General features: G+C 38.5%; 1 protein-coding gene and 1 pseudogene across 19 annotated transcripts in view; one reads left to right on the forward strand and one right to left on the reverse strand.

Annotated features, from left to right (window-relative positions):
• The window catches only part of KDM4C (lysine demethylase 4C), a 440,224-nt gene that overhangs the window by 17,703 nt on the left and 409,342 nt on the right, over positions 1–13,179 (forward strand). For 8 of the 19 annotated variants that reach the window (XM_086685231.1, XM_086685245.1, XM_086685246.1 and 5 more), the window contains one exon: positions 5,769–5,868. The exons of 4 other annotated variants lie outside the window; for them this stretch is intronic. The gene's annotated coding sequence lies outside the window, so the exon portion shown is untranslated. Of the gene's footprint in view, positions 1–5,768; positions 5,884–13,179 lie in introns of all 19 variants that reach the window. 7 more of the 19 variants (XM_086685241.1, XM_086685240.1, XM_086685243.1 and 4 more) reach the window with 3 other exon arrangements.
• On the reverse strand, positions 11,712–11,837 carry LOC112851574 (U4 spliceosomal RNA; annotated as a pseudogene).

Consider the following 13,179-nt stretch of genomic DNA (forward strand, 5'->3'; position numbering starts at 1 on the left):
GACTTAACATTAACAAAGATGAGGTGCTTAGGTGAGGTCACTGTGCTATTGATGGAGGCACAGTTCAGCTCACTTCTGTGGCTGTGATCAAATCCAGTAGCTCTTATTTTTTGGGCTCATGTGTGATATATTTTTGAGAGTGATAGGAGCTGTGGATTCTTACCTTGGATAAAAAACAATGGATAGGAATAGCATGAGGACCATAAAGACTACTTTATTATACACGAGGCCATGAAAAACTTAGGCAAATACATTTGCATGGACAGTTTTCCAGACAAGTATAAATTCTGAAACAGATTCAAGAAGGAGTAGAAATATTATGGCAGATGGTAGCTACACTTATTGTGGTAAACATTTCATAATGTATATATTATTGTTGAATCAATATTTTGTACATCTGAAGTGAATCTAATATTGGGTATCAACTCTACTTCAATAAAACACACACACACACACACACACACACACACACACACACACACACATTAAAACACACACAAAACAAGAAGCAGTAGAAACATACCATTTAAGAGAATTGATTCTGTAGTTATAAGTCTTACTGCAAAGAAAATGCCAGGTTCAGATGGTTTTTCAGGCTACTTCTACAAAGTATTCAAATAATACTTAATTCTAACCCTAACAAAGTCAAAGTTTGTCTCTTTTAGGAACACTGCCTGCCTCATTTTTTCAGGCTGATACATCCTAATGCCAGCATTAGACAAGGATAGTGTGAATAAGGAAAATTATAAGCTAGCCTCACTTAGGAAGACAGAATATGAAACCTTAAATATTATATTAGTACAGATAATTGTAGTGTGATATGGCATCAGGTGTATTCTAGTAATATAGGTTAGTTCAACATTAGAATCATATATATTTTTTAAAGTTTATTTATTTTGAGAGAGAAAGCATGAGTGGGGGAGGGGCAGAGAGAGAGGGAGGAGAGAGAGAGAATCCCAAGCAGTTTCTACACTGTCAGAATTGAGCCCAGTGTGGAGCTCAAAACCATTGACCATAAGATCATGACCTGAGGTGAAGTCAGACGCTTAGCCAATTGAGCCACCCAGGTGCCCCAACTTTAGAATCATATTTAATTGCAATAATAGATAAAAGAAAATCCATTGTACCAGGTACAGAAAAAGCATTTGATGAAATTTAACATCTATTTGTGATTTGAAAGCAAAACAAAAACAACAAAAAATCTCCTGGAGAAGGGAATAGAGTAGAACTTTTCTAACCTGTTAAAGGGTACTTATACATAGTAAGAATTTTGAAGACTAAAGGTTAGAAGCATTCCCTGTATATATACATACATATATATACATACATATATACATACACACACACAACTTTATTTTTTATTTTTTAAAATTTACATCCAAATTAGTTAGCTTATAGTGCAACAATGATTTCAGGAGTAGATTCCTTAGTGCTCCTTACCCATTTAGCCCATCCCCCCTCCCACAACCCCTCCAGTAACCCTCAGTTTGTTCTCCATATTTATGGGTCTCTTCTGTTTTGTCCCCCTCCCTGTTTTTATATTACTTTTGTTTTCCTTCCCTTATGTTCATCTGTTTTGTCTCTTAAAGTCCTCATATGAGTGAAGTCATATGATTTTTGTCATTCTCTGACTGACTAATTTCATTTAGCATAATACCCTCCAGTTCCATCCATGTAGCTGCAAATGGCAAGATTTCATTCTTTTTGATTGCTGAGTAATACTCCATTGTATATATATACCACATTTTCCTTATCCATTCATCCGTTGGTGGACATTTGGGCTCTTTGAATACTTTGGCTATTGTTGATAGTGCTGCTATAAACATTGGGGTGCATGTGTCCCTTCGAAACAGCACACCTGTATCCCGTGGATAAATGCCTAGTAGTGCAATTGCTGGGTTGTAGGGTAGTTCTATTTTTAATTTTTGAGGAACCTCCATACTGTTTTCCAGAGTGGCTGCACCAGCTTGCATTCCCACCAGCAGTGCAAAAGAGATCCTCTTTCTCCACATCCTTGTCTACATCTGTTGTTGCCTGAGTTGTTAATGTTAGCCATTCTGACAGGTGTAAGGTATCTCATTGTGGTTTTGATTTGTATTTCCCTGATGATGAGTGATGTTGAGCATTTTTTCATGTGTCTGTTTGCCATCTGGATATCTTCCTTGGAAAAGTGTCTATTCATGTCTTTTGCCCATTTCTTCACTGGATTATTTGTTTTTGGGTGTTGAGTTTGATAAGTTCTTTATAGATTTTGGATACTAACCCTTTATCTGATATGTCATTTGCAAATATCTTCTCTCATTCCTTTGGTTGCCTTTTAGTTTTGCTGATTGTTCCCTTCACTGTGCAGGAGCTTTTTATTTTGATGAGGTCCCAGTAGTTCATTTTTGCTTTTATTTCCCTTGCCTCCAGAGACGTGTTGAGTAAGAAGTTGCTGTGGCCCAGATCAAAGAGGTTTTTGCCTACTTTCTCCTCGAGGATTTTGATGGCTTCCTGTCTTACATTGAGGTCTTTCATCCATTTTGAGTTTATTTTTGTGTATGGCATAACAAAGTGGTCCAGGTTCATTTTTCTGCATGTTGCTGTCCAGTTTTCCCAGCACCACTTGCTGAAAAGACTATCTTTATTCCATTGGATATTCTTTCCTGCTTTGTCAAAGATTATTTGGCCATACATTTGTCGGTCCATTTCTGGGTTCTCTATTGTGTTCCGTTGATCTGAGTGTCTGTTCTTGTGCCAGTACCATACTGTCTTGATGATTATAGCTTTGTAGTATAGCTTGAAGTCTGGGATTATGATGCCTCCTGCTTTGGTTTTCTTTTTCAAGATCGCTTTGGCTGTTCGGGGTCTTTTCTGGTTCCATGCAAATTTTAGGATGATTTGTTCTAGCTCTGTGAAGAATGCTGGTATTACTTTGATAGGGATTGCATTGAATATGTAGATTGTTTTGGGTAGTGTTGACATTTTAACAATATTTTTCTTCCTATCCAGGAGCATGGGATCTTTTTCCATTTTCTTGTGTCTTCTTCAATGTCTTTCATAAGCTTTCTATAGTCTTCAGTGTATAGATTTCTCACTTCTTTGGTTAGATTTATTCCTAGTATTTTATGGTTTTTTGTGCAACTGTAAATGGGATTGATTCCTTGATTTCTCTTTCTGTTGCTTCATTGTTGGTGTATAGGAATGCAACTGATTTCTGTGCATTGATTTTATATCCTGCAAATTTGCTGAATTCATGAATCAATTCTAGAAGTCTTTTGGTGGAATATTTTGGGTTTTCCATATAGAATATCATGTCATCTGTGAAGAGTGAAAGTTTGACATCCTCCTGGCTGATTTGGATGCCTTTTATTTCTTTGTGTTGTCTGATTGCAGAGGCTAGAAGCATTCCCTGTATATTAAGACATTCCCCTGTCATTACTTCTCTTTAGCACTAGGGTGTCCTAGACAGGTCAGTGAAGGAGAAAGAGACATAAAAAGAATAAGTTTTATGAAGGAAACAACAAAAAAACACTATTCTCAGATAATTTTCACATGATAGACAAATTAGTGGAAATGAGATGACTAGGGTAGCTGGATATGAGATCAATTTAAAAATTAATGACATATTATATGCCAGCAACAAAAGGAAAAATTCTTAGCTTAAAAAATATACCAAGATGAAAAATGTTCTATTTATTTATTTATTTATTTATTTATTTAATTTATTTAACATATATTCATTTTTGAGAGACAGAACGTGAGCAGGGGAGGGGCAGAGACAGAGGGAGACACGGAATCTGAAGCAGGCTCCAGGCTCTGAACTGTTAGCACAGAACCTGACATGGGGCCCGAACTTACAAACTGTGAGATCATGACCTGAGCTGAAGTTGGATGCTTAACTGACTGGGCCACCCAGAAAATGTTCAATTTAAAACAAATACACGTTCTATTTAAATGTTAAAACAAAATGACTGAATGCTTAAAAAATTAAAGACAAAGAAAGGCTCTGGAAATATCCCACATTAAAGAATACTAAAGAGACATGACAGCTACATGCATTTTCTAATCCTAGATGGAATTCCCTACTAGAGGGAAAAAAAGGTGTCAAGTATCTTATTTGGTCACTTGACAAAATTGGAACACAGAAATTGGATACAAGTATTGTATCTATGTTAAACTTACTGGAGCTGAAAACTTTATGTATGTAAGACCCCTATTCTTAGGAAATGTACTCTAAAGTTTTTAGGGGTAAAGGACCATGATGTATGCAACTTAGTCTTAAATGGTTCAGAAAAAAAAATTGTGTGTGGGTGATATATTAATGGAAGAAGAGAGATGAGAACACACATTGATAAAGCAGCAAATAGGGTAAAATATTATTAGATGAATCTGGCTTCAGATCATCTGGCTGCAGTATATGCAGGCTTTTTCTTTTATTCTGTTCCAGCAATTTTTCTGTAAGTTTGAAGTTCTTCTAAGGAAAAAGTTAAAAAAAAAAGTAATAATAGCAGTAAGTATAAGAATAAACCCACAAAGTTTTGTGTTTTTCTTTAACTCACATTAGACGCCTTCATTGATTTAACTTTCTTCTAAGGCATGAATGGAGGCTTGGCAGTGTGGAAGAAATAAGGGAAATAGCTATCCTTAGCCATATGGAAAGACTTTTGACAATTATTGACCTTTCATTATTATAAGACAGAATGGTTCTTTCCCAAGGTATTGAGTAGTTTTTGTTTTGGTTAAAGATGCCTATTATATAAAAAAAGATACATACATCAATTATTTTATTTCTACTTAAAACTTGTACAGTAATTTGCCTATCTTTTGTTGTAAGGCAAAGCCATTTCTTTGAAAGAAGTTTGAAGTCCTGCATTTCCTCTTTTGCATAAACCACACCCAATACAGCATCTACCGCTTTCAGTTTCTATTTTTTCAAAGCAGAGTGAGTGAAACATTTGAAGTAATATGAGCTGGAATCGTAGATTTTACAAATCCTTCTACCCCCTAACCTTTTACTGTTGCAATTCCCACACTTCATTTGATATCCCCCTTCCCTTTTTTAAAAATCATCTCATCTTTACTGGACCACTCCAAAAAATTCAACTTAAATCTTATAGAAACATAACATTGTTGTATTCACACTTTATCTATTTACGTAATATTTAATTATGTCAGATAATTAGCACAAGTAGCATAAACTGGATTGGAAATAAACACTTGATTGCTAAGCATGCAGTTCAGCTGGTACTTAGACATAATAAACATACTCAAGTTTGTACTGTGTGGTGTTTTTCAGAGATAATATATAGTGTGTATCCTTTATCTGGCAAATCTGTGAAATAGAAGGTTATTGAGAGCTTCTACTATAGTAGGCCACTAAGAGTAAGTGGCTGTAGGTGGCTGGTTAGTTTGTTTAGTGGCTCAATTGATAATTTGTACTCAATATTACAGAATGAATTTTGAGTCATTCAAGTTAATTTCATTAAGATATATCAAGGAACTGATTGTTAGAAAGGATTACTAATAAAAGGCAAGCAGATATGAAGAAAACATTCATTTGATTTACATCTGGTATTTTTTCTTTCTTTCTTTCTTTCTTTCTTTCTTTCTTTCTTTCTTTCTTTCTTTCTTTCTTTCTTTCTTTCCTTCCTTCCTTCCTTCCTTCCTTCCTTCCTTCCTTCCTTCTTTCTTTCTTTCTTCTTTCTTTTTCTTTCTTTCTTTCTTTCTTTCTTTCTTTCTTTCTTTTCTTTCTTTTCTTTCTTTTCTTTCTTTCTCTCTTTCTTCAGTAGGCTCTATGCCCAGCGTGGAACCCAATGTGGGGCTTGAATGCATGACCCTGAGATCAAGACCTGAGCTGAGATCAAGAGTTGGATGCCCGTACATCTGGTATTTGTATACCAGGTTTCTTTTCCATTCATCATTGTTATCAGCTTGTATTTGATAATTTTATCAGTCATGATTTAGTGACAGATTATGGCTACTGCCCTGGGTAACTTAAACAGAAATGGATTTGATACTGGAGCTGTTGAAGTTTGGAGAGCAGGCACTGGATATATCCCAGAACACTACTGCTGGAGGTGCTGCTAACAGATCTGCCATTCTGCCACAAATAGAAAACTGAAGAATCAGGGTCTGGGATCATAGCACCATGGCTGAAATCTGGGGTGCAGGAGGTTGCTGCTGCATTTGTTTGTTCCATGAACATGCTGTCTTAGTTGTCATCCAGAGATCAGTAATAGTGCCAGGACTGTTCTTAAGAGCTAAATATCCTGTGCTAGTTCTCTTCCAGTAAGAAGAAAACCTTGTGGTCTCCAATTCGGTCCACACTCTGTCCAGTTCTGAATTCAAGCCTCTTCATATTGGAAGAATTTAAAGCATATCTGGAATGCCTTTTGCAATGTAGATTTCAGCTCTTCAGACTACTCAGTCTCTTGCAGATGCAAACTCTTTGAGTGTTTACCCTATGACTTCCATTATGCCTATGATGTCTGAGGCTTGGTTTCTTTCCTTCCTTTTTTCCCCCTCAAATCTCTCTCTGGGGCTATGTGGATTCTCTCTATTCTACTTCCTTCTGCTAATGTCCTTCCTTTGGTCATTCTCTGTTTATGCAAAAGGAAGAAAAATGGCTGTCCCAGCCCTTCATGGCTTCCTCTGTTCCCCAATTCTGAGTTCCTAGGGCAGTAATGGAGCTTGTGCAGGTCAATTGCAGTATGCAGTATTTGGCTGCCTGGGCTCACTGCCATGAGTGGGAGAAATTCTTGAGGGAAGGAGGGAAGATGGCTTCCAGGGCTGAGGGGTGGAGGCTTTTTCTGAATGGTCTCATTCAAAGGGCTAAGATATAATTGATTCTCATGATTTTTGGTAGTTATGTTACATAAAGTCACTGAGAATACTGAATTACTGAATACTGAGGGGAAATACAGGGTTAGATTTCTGTGAGGCTTTGATCACACATTTTTGTCAACTGAGCTATATGTCAATCACCTTGTTTTATGTGTATTTCTGGTTTTTTTTTTAATGTTTATTTTTTTGAGAGAGGAGGGAGAGTATGAGCTGGGGAGGGGCAGAGAGAGAGTGAGAGAGAGAATTCCAAGCAGGCTTCGCACTGACAGCATAGCGCCTGACGCAGGGCTCAAACCCACCAACTGTGAGATCATGACCTGAGGGGAAATCACCTGAGCCACCCAGGCACCCCTGTATATTTCTGTTTTAAAGGCACCTTATTTAATATATAATTGTTGATTCACTAACATTGAACCCATGCCAGCAGCACTATAACTTATGCCTGAAGTTACATAACCTAGTATGTTTGTCATAGGGCACATTGTAGCTTTCTTGCACTTAGGAACTTATGCTTGGGGACTGTTTTAAGCAGCTAAATCACCAATAAGAAACAGAAAAAATGCAAATACCACTGGCACTAAAGAGAGTGCAAAAATATATTTGTTTACAGTTTGAGGACTGAAACAAGAGGGAGCATGTCCTTGTTTGACCTCTGCTGAAGGGATGTGATATTGGCTGATTCAAATATTTCAATACTGCGAATGTTTATGAATGGCCATTCATATTGGCTGAAAAAGGCAGAGCAGGACCATGGATGGATTGAATGAACTAGGATTGGGACTGTGGGGTAGAGAAGCAGATTTTAGAGGAAGGATTCCTTTTTATTCCTAGTAACTTTTGGATTAAGTTTTCTCTCTGTTGAGTTTGAGAATCATCTAAAAATGGCTCTGCCTACTAGGCATTTAGATTTGCTGGACTTGGATTTAGGGGAGAGAGGTCCTTGTTGCATATTTCTGAGGCATTGGTAAGGACAGTTGGATGACAGTGTCTGTCTGTGACTGATGGAAAGGGAAGACAACCACAGAAAGAACCTTGTGGTATACCAGTTGTGAAAGATTTGGCTCTGGAGGAGTGCAGAAAGGAGTTCAGGGTGGAGGGTGGAGTTAACCATGAGAGAGTGAATGGAGGATGGTATATGTCCTCCCCATCTGCAGTAGCTGTACCAGGGGAGGACTTATTCAGTTTTAAAGGCTACAAAGAGACTGGGAAGAGGACTAAAGACAGCATGTAGCCAATAGCAATTAGAAAGTCATGGGGGCACCTGGGTGGCTCAGTCGGTTAAGTGACTGACTTCGGCTCAGGTCATGATCTCACAGTTCGTGAGTTCAAGCCCTGAGTCGGGCTCTGTGCTGGCAGCTCAGAGCCTGGAGCCTGCTTCTGATTCTGTGTCTCCCTCTCTCTCTCTGCCCCTCCCCTGCTCATGCTCTGTCTCTCTCTGCCTCAAAAATAAATAAAAACATTAAAAAAAATTATAAATAAAAAAAAAGAAAGTCACTGGCAACCTTGCCCAGAGTGATTTCAATGCACTTGTGGATGGAGATGTCAGATTGCAGCAGGACTGATGATTGAAGAGATGGAGTGGACAACATGAATGTAGGCTATTCTCTGTTGGGTTTTGTCTGTGAGGGGTTGTAGAGCAAAGGCTATAGCTGGGGTCTTTCTGGGAGGGGGATGGTGTACAGAGGACCTTTAAAAATTATGTGGGAGAGATTTGAGCATGTGTATAGGCAGTGGGGAAGAAGGTAATAGAAGGGATTTAATTTGAAAAGTTTTTTTTTTTTTGTAAATTTTTTTTAACATTTTTATTTATTTTTGAGAGACAGAGAGACAAAGCGTGAGGGGCTGGGGGCAGAGAGAGGGAGACACAGAATCAGAAGCAGGCTCCAGGCTCTGAGCTATCAGCACAGAGCCTGACGTGGGGCTTGAACCCACCAACTGAGATCATGACCTGAGCTGAAGTTGGGCGCTTAACTGACTGAGCCACCCAGGCACCCCATTTTTTTTTTAAGCCAACATCTGTGTCATTACTGTGTAGCCTGACAATGTGCTAGATTCTTAAAAATTTTTTTTTTTTTCAACATTTTTTTATTTATTTTTGGGACAGAGAGAGACAGAGCATGAACGGGGGAGGGGCAGAGAGAGAGGGAGACACAGAATCGGAAACAGGCTCCAGGCTCCGAGCCATCAGCCCAGAGCCCGACGCGGGGCTTGAACTCACGGACCGCGAGATCGTGACCTGGCTGAAGTCGGACGCTTAACCGACTGCGCCACCCAGGCGCCCCTAGATTCTTACATTTAACTTCGAACTGAGTACCCATTACAATGCTGTAGGGAGGAGTGGTATTAATGAGGAAATAGAGGTCTAGCTTAAGAAACTTTCCAGAGGTCATGTGGTCATTAAGTGGGGGAGACAGGAGGGATAAGAATCCAGTTCTGGGGTTGCCTGACTGGCTCAGTCTGTAGAGCATGCAACTCTCAATCTCAGGGTCATGAGTTCAAGCCCCACATTGGGAATGATACCTACTTTAAAAAAAAAAAAAGAGAATCCAGTTCTGTCTGGCTCTGTCTGGCTCTACCTGGCTGCCTCTTTTTTTTTTTTTTTTTTTTCAACGTTTATTTATTTTTGGGACAGAGAGAGACAGAGCATGAACGGGGGAGGGGCAGAGAGAGAGGGAGACACAGAATCAGAAACAGGCTCCAGGCTCTGAGCCATCAGCCCAGAGCCTGACGCGGGGCTCGAACTCCCGGACCGCGAGATCGTGACCTGGCTGAAGTCGGACGCTTAACCGACTGCGCCACCCAGGCGCCCCTCACCTGGCTGCCTCTTAAGTGAAATAGTCACAATTTGAAAGAAATATACAAGGTGATTTACTTCAACATCCATTGTAATAGTAATTAAAAAAAAATATCATTCTGTTTGGTTGAGATTACCAGTGTGATGTCAATTTAGTTTAAGTGCTGGAAAGCCGAGTAACTGTCACTGGCTACAGTAATCTTTTGTTTAGTCTAGTGCTTCAACCTAAGGATTTGGGCACAGACTAATTAATCAACATGGTTGTGGCCATTGTACTGTTAGAGATGAATGGAAACTTTATCCCAAGGGAAAAAGATAATGGGATTTCTAACAATTAGGTGGTTGTTGTGTTGTGCAAGCTGTGACTCAATAGAATCTATCTTTCCCCAAACCTCATCTCCCATTTTCTAATAGTTGCCTATTTAGTAGAATCTGACTGTTGATAAAGGAACTCTGACATTCTGCCATTGAACTTTACAAGTATAAAATAATAGGTTAGGCAGTTAGAAAAAGTCTGAGTATTGAATCTAAAAGGTTCAATGTTCTAATTTATGCCTTTTAAATGAGGATATTCTCAGGTTTATAAGAATGTAGATGTGCATATGCATACATATTAAACATATTAAAGACCCTTTATTCTAGTTGTGTTACTGCTCTTTTATAATATTATTATTAAAAAAAATTTTTTTTAATGTTTATTTATTTTTGAGAGAGAGAGAGACAGAATGTGAGCAGGGGAGGAGCAGAGAGAGAGGGAATCCTAAACAAGCTCCAGGCTCTGAGTTGTCAGCACAGAGCCCGACGCGGGGCTTGAACTCACAAACCATGAGATCATGACCTGAGCTGAAGCCGGACGCTCAACTGACTGAGCCACCCAGGCGCCCCTATAATACTATTTTTTTTTTTTTTTGAGTAAGCTCTATGCTCAGCATGTGGCTTGAACTCATGAACGTGAGATAAAGAGTTGCATGCTCTACTGACTGAGCTAGCAAGGCATCCATTGTGTTATTGTTCTTTTAATCTAATTTTTTTCTCCCTTGTTACATTATTGTGCTTTTCTGTGCAAATATCTGGTGGCTGGTTGTTGGTGCATACATATAGTTTTTATCCAATATGTAATGCTCTTTTTATTCTCTAACAGTCTTACTTTTCATTGGAATAGCCATATAAGTGATGGTGTATCCTTCTCAGTGTATCTTATCAGGAGGCACATGATATCTAATTTTCTTAGTAGTGATTTAGTTTTGAAGTGATAATGTACTCTCATTAGTCTTTGATAGCTTGCTTGTTTTCTGGAACAACATGTTTTAGTCACATATTATACATTTCTTGTCCCAGACCTGGAACTAGCCTTTTCTTCAAATATCCCTGGTTCTTTTTATTGAAATATAATATTTAGAGACCATAATTTGTGTGCAGTAATTTTTATTACTGTTTTGTCATTGTTTCTATGCCTTTTTCAGTGGGCAGTATTAGAAGATAAACATTTTAAGAGAAAAAAATCTTGAGTTCATATTGCTATTTCAAATTCTAATGAAAGACTCACTTTTTATGTAATCAAAGGATTTTATATTGGTATCTCTTGATCCTGAGATCAAAACCTGAGCTGAGATCAAGAGTCAGACACTTAACCACTGAGCGACCCAGGGACCCTATAATGAAAATCTTGATTCCTAATGACGTTAGCATTATTGCTTACTTGCTGTATCTTATAGTGTACTTGTAATAGTTAAAAAAGACCTAACACTAATATTACTACTAAAAAATCTAACAAAGAAATGTAATTTATATACATTTAAAAAATCATCCTATATCCTAAAATATATCCTGTTAGAATCTACAGCCTAAATACTGTGATTCGAAGTTACTTAAGCAATTCTTTTCCTTGTTTGCTCATGTCACTGACTTATTATACAGTTAATTTGTTTTTCAGGTGTTAGGCCTGGCTTTTTTTTCTTTTTAATTTTGTTTTTAATTTTGTATATCATTTATGTGATTGCTGAGTTAAAACTAGAAAAGGGGCTATACTCATAAAAGTTTTGCTTCCTTACCTGTCTCTTCTTTTCACTATAGGTAACCATTTTTGTGGGTTGGATCTTGCTTCCTATACAAAAAGTAGAATATTATAAACTCTGTTCTGCACGTTGCTTTTTTCAATTAGCAATAATCGCGCCTCGGATAAACCTCATTGGCTACGATACTGCCACTGCGCAAAGCTTGCACGTTGCTTTTTTAATTTAACAGTGTAATTTGGAAATCACCCCAGATCTGTACTTAGAGATCCTTCTCATTCTTTTTATGTTGCCTATACTCTGTTGTTGGAAGTACCACACTGATCCAACCAGACACCTATTGGTGGACACTTAGGGAAGTGTAAGAGATACAAGAACGAAAACCAAGAAATGACTTGTGTCATTAATATCTGACTGAGTGCATTTGAAAAATTGATGCAAGACTGAAGTGGACACATAAATTAGATATTATATATTATAAGATTTAGTGCTGGGAAGAAGTTTGGGGTTTGCAACTAGAATCAATTACACTGTGGGCATTTCATGGAAAGAAAATTGCTTCTCCTGACCCACTCACTGAAGTCTAGACCTCGTTGTAGTCTGACCCAGGAAAGGAATGTTATGTGGGGTGGAGCCAAGAGTGAATATTTGGCAATTTTGCTGGTTTCAACACCTCTTCTGTATACTTAATTCTGAGAAGATGACACCCTGAGTGCTCCAGTATCTGTTAATCTTGCCAGATCTTTGGTGAACAGGAGAAGGAGAAGCACTGCTCAGTTCGCCCAGGAGGATGATTTCTGCCTGTTTCCATCCACCAAGAGTATAAAGAGTGGTACAGTCAGGATTGTGAGTTGGAAAGAATATAGACTGTTGGAAAGAATCTACATGTTTACTTGGATCACTTCTCTTCAGGAACCTTCTCCTGGGACTCATCCTAGATTCTGTGCAATAAAAGAAACTTTTGCACAGATTTATCTGTTGCCTTGACTCTTCTTTCCCAGAACTGTCTCCCTGAGTCCAACTTCCCATTCTTACTTCTGATCTCTGTAGGCTGGTAGAGCAAGGTGGACTGCTGATTTGAATGGGACCAAAAAGATTAAAGAAGAGCCCCCTGGGTCTCTGGGAGAGGATTGAGGTCTGGTTTAGGCAAAAAATGATTAATAGACTGAGGATTTTCTTTGCTGTCTTGCTCTCTAACTTAGGGCTCCAGGCCTGTGAGGTCCTGGGATGATAGAAAAGGGAAGAATTTAAAGCCCGATGTCCCTTTTGTGTTTCAGTTCCTAGATAGGCAGTGCTAGTGGCTAATGTGGCATTTTCAGGGTGGTCTGCCAGTTTTCTACCCAACTGAGAAAGATGAAGGAGTCAGATGGAAGGTCAGAGTATTATAGGCTTTACTATTGGTGAAACTGGGTTGGAGAATGTGGTAGGCTATTATGTTCCCATCAATATGACCCCTGATGCCTGCGTTAGTTTGCTAGGGCTGCCATAACAAATTACCACAGACTTGGATGGCTTAAAACAAGAGAAATTTATTCTCTCACAGTTCTG

Source organism: Puma concolor, chromosome D4, assembly GCF_028749965.1.
Source record: "Puma concolor isolate L17-30 chromosome D4, mPumCon1.1.hap2, whole genome shotgun sequence".
Classification (NCBI taxonomy): domain Eukaryota; kingdom Metazoa; phylum Chordata; class Mammalia; order Carnivora; family Felidae; genus Puma; species Puma concolor.